Raw genomic sequence first — 10,566 nt, 5'->3', positions numbered from 1 at the left:
CCTTAGAATTGTACCTTTGAATTACATGAAATCTGTTCTCTCTGCATTAATAAAAATAAATTATTAAAACATATAATCCATTTTTTGAGTGTGACCGGTTATTTTCTTCTGTCCTATGACTTGCCTATTTTTTTCTCAAGAAAGTATTTTTATCATATTGTGCTCAACTTTATATGATATGTAAAATGCAACCAAGAAAGGGATATCAAAGAACTGTGCTTTTTCTTTGAACCAGACTGTATTTAGCTATTTTCCCATGCCATTAGCCAGGAGCTGGATTGGAAGTGCAGCAGCTAGGACAGGAATCAGTCATCATTTGGGATGCTGTCATCATGGGCAGAAGATTTACCTGCTCTGCCACAATGCTGGCACCTCATGCACTCTTATTTGCATGTGGGCTTTTATGAAGTGTGTTCACATAAGTTTCCTTATTCATTGATTTGTCTTATTGTTGAGTTATAAACATAAATAGCTAATACTTTTTTATGTAATCAACAGTACTAAAATTCCAACAATATATCTTATCACTCTCACTCTTCTCATTAGTAAAAATAAAATTTCAGCAATGATAACCCATGAAATCATACAGTAAAGGAAGACCAGAGACTGTTCCCAAACAATAAATTAATTCCAGATGTCATATTAGTTTGCTGTATCTGGTACTCTAAATGCATAGACCATATGCTAGACCATGAAGCAAGTCTCAGCAAATTCAAAAAACTGAAACAATATCATGCATCAACTCAGATGACAAAAGCTGGAATTCAACAAATCAGGAATCTCTACATCATATGGAAACACATGGAGACTGAACAACATACTTTTGAATTAACAGTGGGTCGTAAAAGGAATCAATACAGCATATCAAAGTTTATGGGATGCAGCAAAAGCAACGTTAAGAGTGAAGTTTATAGCAATCAGTGCCTACATGAAGAAATTGGAAAGGTACCAAATAAATGAGCTATCAGTGCATCTCAATGACCTAGAAAAACAACAACAAATAAAACCTAAAATTAATAAGAGAAAAGAAATTATTAAAATTACAGGAGAAATAAAAAATGAAACCAGAAAAACAACACAAAAAATCTATGAAAAGAAGAGCTGCTTTTTGAAATATAAGCAAAATAGACCCACCATTGGAGCAATTAACCAAAAAAAAGAGGGAGAATACCAAATCAATAAAATCAGAGATGAGAAAGGATATGTAACAAAAGATACCACAGAAATAAGACTTATCAGGAATTATTACAAAGTTTTGATGAAATTATAGATTCAAAGAATGAAGTAGGTCATTGCATCCCAATAACAGGATGCAAAAAAAATCACCATGCTAAGGCAGATAATAATTAAACTACATAAACGCAGAAATAAAAGATAAATCTTAAAAGCACAGTAAAAGAAAAAGATGATTTTTTTTAACAAAGGAGCAAATTGAAGGTTAAGGACACATTGTTGGGGTGCATACAATTTACATGACTCTGAGAAACATCCTTCAAGTATTGAATGAAAATAGAGTTCATGTAGTATTTTTTCATATGGGCAAAATATCTTTCAAAATCCAAAAACAAAAAGGATTTTCAGGTTACAAGTATTTTATATGATTGAGATTAGTATGCATATATGAGAATTTGGTGTAAAATATTTCATTACATTTTTTTTAAACTTTTATTTAATGCATATAAATTTCCAAAGTACGACTTATGGATTACAATGGCTTTCCCCCCATACCATCCCTCCCACCCACAACCCTCCCCTTTCCCACTCCCTCTCCCCTTCCATTCACATCAAGATTCATTTTCGATTATCTTAATATACAGAAGATCAGCTTAGTATACATTAAGTATGGATTTCAACAGTTTGCTCCCACACAGAAACATAAAGTGAAAAATAATAGATGATTTTTTAAAATGATGATGAAATCAGAGCAGACCTATTGTCATGTTTAATCCCAGTGAGAGTCAAGTTGGGAATTGATAATTTCTTTTTTTTTTTTTTTTACAGAGGATCAGTTTAGTATGCATTAAGTAAGGATTTCAACAGTTTGCACCCCCATAGAAACACAAAGTGAAATATATTGTTTGAGTACTCGTTATAGCATTAAATCTCAATGTACAGCACATTAAGGACAGAGATCCTACATGAGGAGTAAGTGCACAGTGACTCCTGTTGTTGACTTTACCAATTGACACTCCTGTCTATGGCATCAGTAATCTCCCTATGCTCCAGTCATGAGTTTCCAAGGCTATGGAAGCCCTCTGAGTTCTCCGATTCTTATCTTGTTTAGACAAGCTCATAGTCAAAGTGGAGGTTCTCTCCTCCCTTCAGAGAAAGGTACCTCCTTCTTTGATGGCCTGTTCTTTCCACTGGGATCTCACTCGCAGAGATCTTTTGCCAGAGTGTCTTGGCTTTCCATGCCTGAAATACTCTCATGGGCTTTTCAGCCAGCTCCGAATGCCTTTAGGCATAAAATCTGAGGTTAGCTTACATTTGCTAAATTTTATATAATGCAAAAATAAAGGAATTTGGTGAAAAATAATTATAATTACATAAACAGAAGTAGAATTCAATGAATATAAAACGCATTCCACCTACTAGAAAAATTCTGAGAACATATATCTAGAGCGACATTTTGGGAAATTTCAGTGAATAATAACTTTATAGTTACAAAATTAAGAAAGTTTGAAACTGTATGACTTTAAAGTATATAAGATTAAACTTACCCTAAGAGTTCAGAAAGACTGTACATTAATGTTGCCAGCAAAACTTACAAAATATTGAGCGATCTGATGACCTCACAGTAAAAAAAAAAAATCAAGCAAGAATGTCACAGAACAAAGATTGACTTAAATGAGGATACTACAGACACACATAGCAGGGGGCGGTGCTGTGGCAAAACAGGTTAAGGCCTGGCCTGCAGTGCTGGATTCCTATAATGGTACCAGTTCATGTCCTGGATGCTCTACTCCCAATGTATCTTAATGTGCCTGGGGAAGGCAGTGGAGGATGGCCCAAATCCTTGGGTTCCAGCACCTTTTATGAGAACCAGAAGAAGCTCCTGGCTCCTGGCTTTGGATCGACTCAGCTCCAGCCGCTGCAGCCATTTGGTGACTGAACAAGTGGATGAAAGACATATCTATTATATCTATTTCTCTCTCTCTTTCTTTCTCTCTCTCTGTCTTGCTCTCTCTGTAACTCTTTCAAATAAATAAAATAAATTTAAACAAAAAACCCGGCGCCGTGTCTCAATAGGCTAATCCTCTGCCTTGCGGTGCCGGCACACCAGGTTCTATTCCCGGTCGGGGCGCCAGATTCTGTCCCAGTTGCCCCTCTTCCAGGCCAGCTCTCTGCTGTGGCCAGGGAGTGCAGTGGAGGATGGCCCAAGTGCTTCGGCCCTGTACCCCATGGAAGAGAAGGAGAAGCACCTGGCTCCTGCCTTCGGATCAGCACGGTGCGCCAGCTGCAGCGCGCTGGCCGCTGTGGCCATTGGAGGGTGAACCAACGGCAAAGGAAGACCGTTCTCTCTGTCTCTCGCTCTCACTGTCCACTCTGCCTGTCAAAAAAATAAAAATAAAAAAATAAATAAAAAACCCACATATATCAATAACTTCAATCATAAAAGCAGAAAGGAACTCACAATATAAAATAGATTGCTAATGCTGTAAGTAAAAGTAAATAACTTAGTAGGAGTAACAAGAAAATCACTAGAAGATATAAGGGAGTTTGGTGAAAAAGAATCCATTTCAATCAGGTTTAAAATTATTTGTAAATAGCATCTTAAATCATGAAGAGATCATTCTACTTACAGTATATTATAAGAAAGTTGCCAGTGTTTAGAAATGCATAATGGAAAAAAATTTTTAAAAAATAACAATTTAAAAAAGAAAAAAACAACAACAATAACAAAAATTAAATGCATAATGGAAAATTTCACACATCAATGGCTAAATTCCAGAAAGATAAAAATGATATGTGGAATCGAGTACACCATGGCAAGCACTCTGAAAAATTGTAGACATGAAACTTTCCAGAATTTACAAAACTTTGAGCAAGTTTGTGATACCACAATGAAAATGCAAACCAAGATTGCCACAGCTCATATTATCACCATTGGCTTACTATGATGTTTGTGAACAATACAGGGTATAACAATAGATGCAAAGGCAATGAAAAGAAATGTACATGTTATGGAATAATGTATGTTGTGATTACTCCAACAAGAAATGAATAATAATGGTGTGAAAAGCAGATAGAGAACTTTCTGTTGTACTTCATTGCAATTACATCTATATTGGAGAATATGAAAAAAATACCAAAAACATGATTGAAAAAAGATTATGCCTTGTTCTACCATATACAAAGGCACAGATTTCCATATCTAGATTATGCTTAGAGAAACATTAAAAATTAGCCTCCTGATGCTTACCACAATCTGTTCTTACATTGACTGTATAGAAAGAGGAGGCAGAACAGGCTCTCCCTCAGGACTCATCTTGCCTGGGCTGTATTGTGAATGGGGGGACAAGGAGTTGAGGGGACTGGCATCTGGCTTGTCCCTGTTTCCTCCAGGCTGAGTGGGGGCCACAAGGGCTGAAGTAGGTGCTTTGTGGTTTTGCAGCAGCCGAGCCAGGGCAGGGCGGGACTGCATCTCTGCAGGGAGTGGTATGGCTATCACTTTTCTGAGGTGGTGAAGATCATCAATGACAAGGCCACATAATGCTGCCTCGCCCAGTTCATCAGAAACCAAAAGGAGTTGAATGAGGACAAGTTGGAAAAGCTGGAGGAGCTAACAATGGATGGTGCCAAGGCCAAGGCCATTCTGGATGCCTCACGGTCCTCCATGGGCATGGACATCTCTTCCATCGACTTGATCAATATCGAGAGCTTCTCCAGCCACATGGTGTTGTTGTCTGAGTACCACCAGCTCCAGCTCCTACACACTTACCTGCGCTCCAAGATGAGCCAGGTGGCCCCTAGTCTGTCAGCTCTCACTGGGGAAGCGAGTCCTGAAGACACGGGGTAACACACCCAAATACGGACTTATTTTGCACTCCACCTTCATTGGCTGAGCCACCTTGAAGGACAAAGGCTGCATCTCCTGATACCTGGCCAACAAATGCAGTATTGCTTCACAAATAGATTGCTTCTCTGAGGTACCCACAAGTGTATTTGGGGAGAAGCTTCTCCAACAAATTGAGAAGCAGCTGTCCTTCTATGAGACTGGGGAGATTCCACGGAAGAATCTGGATGTCATGAAGGAAGCCATGGATCAGGCAGAGGCGGCGGCTATGGAGGAAGCTGGAGAAGCAGGAGAAGAAATGCTTGAAGAAGGAAAAGAAGGCCCTGGTGGCGCTCACCCTGGCATCTTCAGAGAACAGCAGCAGCACCCCGGAGAAGTGCGGGGAGGCGCAGGAGAAACCCAGAAAGAAGAAAAAGCAAAAGCCCAGGAGGCTCCTCAGGAGAACGGGATAGAAGAGCCGTCTGTCTCTTCCTCCAACCCCAAGAAAAAGATATATTTTTCCAAAGAGGAGTTGGTTAGTGATCTGGAGGAGAGAGGGAGCGGCGTAAGCCCTCCCAAGAGGAAGACACTGTCGGCCCAGGAGGAAATGGCAAATGATGTGGAAGAGGTGGACACCAGGAAGGTCCCCCCCAAAAAAGAGGAACTTCTCTGCCAAGCAGGAAGGAAGCAGAGGCCGCCACCAGCAAGAGCAATGCCAAGAGAAAAAGCTCCATAAAGCATCCCAGGAAGACTGACTAGCCTGGACATTCCCTGCACCTTCAGGGGTACCCTTACCTGCCCTGTGTCCTCACCCCAATAAAAAGATCACAAAATGCTAAAAAAACATTAAAAATTAAACTCAAAGTTAGTCACATGAACATCCAAAAAAGTAAATACAAAATGTTACCTGGAAAGGGTGAATAATTACAGTGGACTAACAATGTCTCTGAGAACCTGTACATGACAGTTTCCAGGAGACTTACAGAATTTTGAGATAGGTGATGACTTCACAATCAAAAAGTTAAGTACTCTGATCAAAGGTTAAGAGTACTAGGGTTGACTAAGGCTAAGATACTACAAATATGCACTGCTGATAGCTATAATTTCAAAGAAAAATATAAAGACTTAAAATACATTCAGCTGTCATGAAAAACTAGTTATTACCTCAAAAATGGATAATTTTGTGGAAGAAACATCACAAAAGGAGTAAACACAGGTGAAGTGGCTGAAAAGTAGATCATTACATTTATATTAAAAATGTAAAAGAAAAAATTTCAGCAAACATAACAAAGATCATAGCAGCTCTTACCAAGTTAGAGTAAGGATGCCTGGGGCAGTGCTGTGGTGCAGGGGGATTTACCCAGCATTTGGGATGACCTCATCTCATATGAGAGTGCCTGAGACTCAAGTCTCATCTATTCTCCACAGCTGACCCAGGGCCCCGCTTATGTACACTGGAAGAAGTGACAATGGCCTGTGTTCCCAGTGACCTCCTTGTTAAATTTAATGAAACCAAGTTCCTAACATTCTGCATGGTGGCATCTTGCATTTATGGAGTCACTTTCCTGCCTGTGCATCACAGGACCAATGGAAATGTCAGGCTGACTCTGCAGGTATTTCCATCTTGGTCTCCACTGCAGGGCTACTGGGCTACATTTTCTCCATAAGTGCTACCTTATTTTGGTAAAGGAAGTTAGAAATTCACTGCATGTGTTCTAGAATAAAGCACATTTGAAAAAGAATAAGCCTTAACATATAACTTGTCTATTTGCTAAAATACTGGGCCTGAAGACCAAGCTACACTATTTTCACACTCATATATTGCAATATGGCATTTATTTCAAGGTACAAATGGCATTTCTTCCTCTAAAGCTGTTGGAGACACACTCAAACCTGTACCTGTATTTATCAGTACTCCATTTCCTTTAGATTTTTGTGTTCCTCTGATTAGGACTTCAATTAGCCTGCTACTTATGCTTAATTGCACTTGCCCTTTTCTCTTCCTTCCTTTCCACTGGGACTTTCCAATTATTTTGCTAATTTTTAAAACACACGGAATCCTCACATAAAACATTCTATTTGAACACTGAATACGTTTCAATGACATCTTTTCCTTCTTCAAGAAGCTTCATATTTTTAATATGGTGAATGTTGTATGTTTTGATAGGTTGCACTGTTTTTCTTTGAATGCTAAATTTAGAAATATTCTTGAGGCTAATGTTGCAAATTTTTTTTTCATGTGGCCATTATGTCTGTCTTGTTATATACTTCACAAATACTCTTCAATTTGGGATAGCAGGTTTTAAATTTATAGATTAATTTTAAGGATAATTGATCAATGTACCACAGTGAGTTGTCCAATTCATGGTTGGATATATCTTCCCAATTACACTTTTATCATCTTTTCTCAATATTACAAATATGTATTTTATTTTATATATTATATATACATATATCATATATATATATATATGCCATGTGCTGTTATTTTCATGGACTGAAATCACTTTGTGATATTTTTCTGCAATACTGGAGATTTTTTAACAAATATGCTTAAGAAGAGGGATTTTTAAGTATCCTTTTTTACAGAGACAGTCTTTGTTGATTGAGCATCTCTACCCTGATCTTGTTAGCAATGCTGTTTTGAGCCAGGTCAACAAGTTAACCTGCACAAGTTTGCTAATACAAGATTGTTGATGTTTCAAAAAAAAAAAATAATGTGAATAAGTTTTCCATAATTTTTCAAATTTTCCTCATATATCAAAACATGTTGCATGCCTTGAATATACCCAAGTTTTGTCACTCATATCCAACAATCTTGAAAAAATTAAAACAAACAAAAAGAACTAGGCTCTCATATCAAAATAAAAATTCAAAGTAACTCAGTAGACATATCTTTAGGTTGGGAAGGTTTTTATGGAACAGAATAATTTTTAAAATACTCATAATTCTGAGCAGACAAAATTCCTATATTGAAAGTACAAATGCAGGCTATCAAGGGACAGTGTAAACTAAGATGATAACCAAGTGTCAAATTACAGGGCACTTGTGACCTCTAAAACCTGAACAAAATCCCCAAGTGAAACAGAATATTTGTTTTAGCCTTACCCACTCTAGGTGACTATGTTATTGGAAACAGAAAATGGAGAGACCCCTAGAAACAGCTGTGCTGAGAGGCCAGCATCCTGGAAGATCCTGCTGCCCACATATTTAGAAAACTGGGGGGAATCAGGTCCCAGCAGGGAAGGACGGAGGAGCCCAGGGCTGCATGAACTACAGCTCCCGTCCCACACGCACCCCACACACGGAGCCCACATTCTCCCTAATGACCACCCCGTGCCCACTGCAGTCGGGGAGACGCGGGGCTGCTGCCACACAGCTACCCGGGGAAGGCTCTGGGGATGAGAAGTCGCTGAGAGCAGGGAAGGGGCAGGGCGTCGGGGGTCCCGGGTGCCAGTCCAGACCCCGACCCCCGGGTCTGAGGGGACCAAGGGAAGCGCTGGGCCAGCGGCAATATGGCGCCACAGATTCGGAGACGACCTCTGGGAGGCCCGCGTCCTGCCAGCTTCTCAGCAGCTTCCACGGCTGCTTTACGCCTCTCCCGACACCTGGGCGCACACACTCACCACGTCGCGGTTTTCAGCTCCAGGTGTCCAGCGTCCCCCGGTGATGAAGGTGGAGGCCACGGAGCCCGACTCGCTTCGGGAGCCTCGCGCCTGCAGAGCCGTCTCCTAGCACCTCGCTCCTGCCCAGAACTGTAAGATGACTGTGACGTCAAGACCCCGCGTGATGACGTGACATGGACGTTGTCGTGCCTGATTGGACAGCGTGCATGGCCGTGAGCGCACACAGCGTCACAAAGGACACAGCCCATCAACATCCTCCAGGGCAATGGGCCCCTGACTTCAGGTTGTGCTGGGTGGGAGAGCAGGAGGCGAGGCCTGGGTGCAGGTCGGACTCCACCTCCCCAGGCGGGAGGCCTCTCCCCTCTGCTCCTGCACCTGCGGGGTCCCTCCTGTGGCCTTGTCCTCCCTGATGGATCCCTGCTGGAGCTCTCGGTGCAGTAACTGCTTCAGTGAGTCGCAGTTCTGTGCGTCGGCCTCTGGGCTTCATTTTCTTTGTATTGAAAATTAGCGCATGATTTTCAACAAAGTTGTGGAAAATGTAATTTAAAAGGTAAGTTGATTTTCATGTTCAACAGGGATCACATTTCAGTTAATTTTCAACACTTATGAATAACTGTGCATCAATTACTAAATCTACATTTTTTTCATAATACACATTCTCCATGCATTTCTGAAGGCTCACTACAGTCATCCAAGTGTTCAGTGAAACACCAGAATGCATTCCTCCCCTCTAAATTACTTTTGTACATTAACCAACTTCTCTCCACCCCATCCCAATCCCAGCCTCTGGGGACCATTATTCTGTTCTCTATGTCTACAAGATTGTTTCAGACACCATTTAATGAGTGAGATCATGCAGTATTTGTCTTTCTGTGCCTGGCTTGTTTCATGTTACACAATATTCTCAAGGCTTATCCATGTTGTCAGAAATAGTAGAAGTGAATAGCATTCCATTGGACATATACAATATATGTTGGGTCTTTTGTGTTACTTTTTAATATTGATTTGAAGAATGCTGAAAGACATCACATGATTCAATCCTTTTATTCCCTTTTCTTCTGTCAGTATTTGTTTTCTGCTCTGCCTATTGACCCTTAGTATTTTTTTTTTTTTTTTTTTTTTTGCAAAGAAGTGGAAACTTTTATTTGATTGACAAGTGACAGAAAAGCATCTGGTCTGAGAGGAGAACAGGTGGAGTACCCAAAAAGGACACGGACTTTCAGGAAGTGTCCAAGGTTTTTAAGGCATTATTGTCTGTTTATGGGGTCATTCTATGGGGGTGCCCATTGGACAGGGTCAGGTGGAGGTTTCACATACCGTATGTTTTTTTTTTTTTAATCTTTTATTTAATGAATATAAATTTCCAAAGTACGACTCATGGGTTACAATGGCTTTCCCCCCCATACCGTCCCTCCCACCCACAACCCTCCCCTTTCCCACTCCCTCTCCCCTTCCATTCACATCAAGATTCATTTTCGATTATCTTAATATACAGAAGATCAGCTTAGTATACCTTAAGTAAGGATTTCAACAGTTTGTTCCCACACAGAAACATAAAGTGAAAAATAATAGATGATTTTTTTTAAATGATGATGAAATCAGATCAGACCTATTGTCATGTTTAATCCCAGTGAGAATCAAGTTGGGAATTGATAATTTCTTTTTTTTTTTTTTTACAGAAGATCAGTTTAGTGTACATTAAGTAAAGATTTCAATCGTTTGCACCCCCATAGAAACACAAAGTGAAATATACTGTTTGAGTACTCGTTATAGCATTAAGCCTCAGTGTACAGCACATTAAGGACAGAGATCCTACATGAGGAGTAAGTGCACAGTGACTCCTGTTGTTGACTTTACAAATTGACACTCCTGTTTATGGCATCAATAATCTCCCTATGCACCAGTCATGAGTTTCCAAGGCTATGGAAGCCCCTTGAGTTCTCC

General features: G+C 40.1%; 1 long non-coding RNA gene and 2 pseudogenes across 1 annotated transcript; 2 read left to right on the top strand and 1 right to left on the bottom strand.

The window, feature by feature from the left end:
- Window positions 1–2,691: 2,691 nt before the first annotated feature.
- On the bottom strand, window positions 2,692–8,820 carry LOC149120036 (uncharacterized). The gene is made up of 3 exons (XR_016226671.1): window positions 8,623–8,820; window positions 6,161–6,221; window positions 2,692–3,550 (listed from the first exon to the last, which is right to left on the bottom strand). It is a non-coding gene; the product is annotated as an uncharacterized LOC149120036 (long non-coding RNA).
- Window positions 3,987–5,755, top strand: LOC149120037 (nucleolar protein 56 pseudogene; annotated as a pseudogene).
- LOC149120038 (small nucleolar RNA SNORA51) lies at window positions 4,407–4,524 on the top strand (annotated as a pseudogene).
- Window positions 8,821–10,566: the final 1,746 nt, after the last annotated feature.

Source organism: Oryctolagus cuniculus, chromosome 20 (genome assembly GCF_051225735.1).
Source record: "Oryctolagus cuniculus isolate XC-2025 breed Fujian yellow rabbit chromosome 20, ASM5122573v1, whole genome shotgun sequence".
Lineage (NCBI taxonomy): Eukaryota > Metazoa > Chordata > Mammalia > Lagomorpha > Leporidae > Oryctolagus > Oryctolagus cuniculus.
The sequence above is the reverse complement of the archived record's forward strand: the minus strand, read 5'-3'. Positions and strand labels throughout refer to the sequence as shown.